This window comes from Octopus bimaculoides, chromosome 16, assembly GCF_001194135.2.
Source record: "Octopus bimaculoides isolate UCB-OBI-ISO-001 chromosome 16, ASM119413v2, whole genome shotgun sequence".
NCBI lineage: Eukaryota > Metazoa > Mollusca > Cephalopoda > Octopoda > Octopodidae > Octopus > Octopus bimaculoides.
Window position 1 is genome coordinate 52743645 of NC_068996.1, and position 1646 is coordinate 52745290.

At 40.6% G+C, this 1646-nt stretch overlaps 1 protein-coding gene across 1 annotated transcript in view; it reads left to right on the forward strand.

Moving 5' to 3' along the window:
- Positions 1–1646, forward strand: part of LOC106870460 (sodium/glucose cotransporter 4) — a 96758-nt gene that overhangs the window by 86012 nt on the left and 9100 nt on the right. The gene's annotated exons all lie outside the window — the stretch shown is intronic.

A 1646-nucleotide genomic window follows, 5' to 3' on the forward strand; every position in this document is an offset into this window, starting at 1 on the left:
TTCATTCCTTGCGAGCTTACGTATGTCCTCAGCAGTTACAGCCCATGTTTCACTGCCATGTAGCATGGTTGTTCGTACGCATGCGTCATACAGTCTGCCTTTTACTCTGAGTGAGAGTCCCTTTGTCGCCAGCAGGGGTAAGAGCTCTCTAAACTTTGCCCAGGCTATTCTTATTCTAGCAGCTACACTTTCAGCGCACCCACCCCCACTACTAACTTGGTCGCCCAGATAGCGGAAGCTATCGACTACCTCTAGTTTTTCACCCTGGAATGAGATAGAAGTTGTTTCCTGTTTGTTTGCAGTCTTTATTGCACCTGAACATCTGCCACAAACAAAAACTAACTTGCTAGTTAACCTGCCTTCACTCACTATATTCACCTCTGCATCTATTTTTTATTGTTATTCTTTCCTTATACTCTATGAAAGCATCCAATCTCCCCACCCATTACCCACTCTCCCTAACCCTTCTTGTACCTGAAGAGTTTTCTCTGGCACTCCATCGCTACTTTCTTTTATCTCTTTCCAAACTACTCCCAGCCACATTTATAAATAAAAAAGAGGTTAGCCCCCGTATCACCCCTACAACAAGACACCTACATTTGTCCCTCGGTCTTACTTTTTTAGCCTTTCAGCATCTAAGCATAAAGCCACCTTCCCCTCTCTAAAATACTCCCCCATTTAGTAATGGGATCCTTTTCCTTTTCCTTTCTCCCTGTTCTTTTCTGTCTTGCAAGCTATGTGGCAATGATTCTAGTACTGATGGCACAACTGTAAAACAACTAGCATTAGGAAGGCTTACAGGCATAGAAACCATACCAAACTGACATTGGAGCTTAACATGACCTTGTGGATCACCTGATTATACCAAACTATCTGCTCCATGCCAGCATGGAGCATTAAATGATGATGGGGACAATGATGGCCTTCTCACTCACACACATAGACACATACCCATACGTGTATATAACTTTTTATTTATTTTCACCTACCGACATTATGTAAATATCTGTATGTTTAAATATAAATACCTGCACATGAATGAAGGCTAATGAGTTCAAATATGCACCCACATGTGTATACACACAGTTCTCATCATATATACATGCATCCAAATCAAGATAAGAGAGAGTGTGAGGGAGAGGGAGAGAAAGAGAGAGAGAAAGAGAGAAGTGCTATCTGGTCTATCTTAGAGAGTTATGTTTCTGCTCACTCCTATTCAAATATGTCAGATCGGAAGAAAGCCTGTCTGTCTTCATGGGTCAAGTTGGATGAAGAGGTGGCACAGCACCCATGCAATTCAATGACCATTTATTTGCAGGCTATGATCAAGGCAAAAGGTAGTCATTTTGAAATGTAATTACTTGAAAGGATTGACAGTTTACATTAGAATGTGTGTGCCAAATTTCATTATCCTACCTTAAGTTTATTTTAAATAATTAAGAAATATGATTGGGTAAATCTTTCTGGGACACCCTGTATATATGCACACATACATAGACATGCACATCTACATAAACATATACATACATACATATATATATATCATCACCATCATCATCATCATCATTGTTTAACGTCCGCTTTCCATACTAGCATGGGTTGGACGGTTTGACTGAGGACTGGTGGACCAGATGGCTACACCAGGC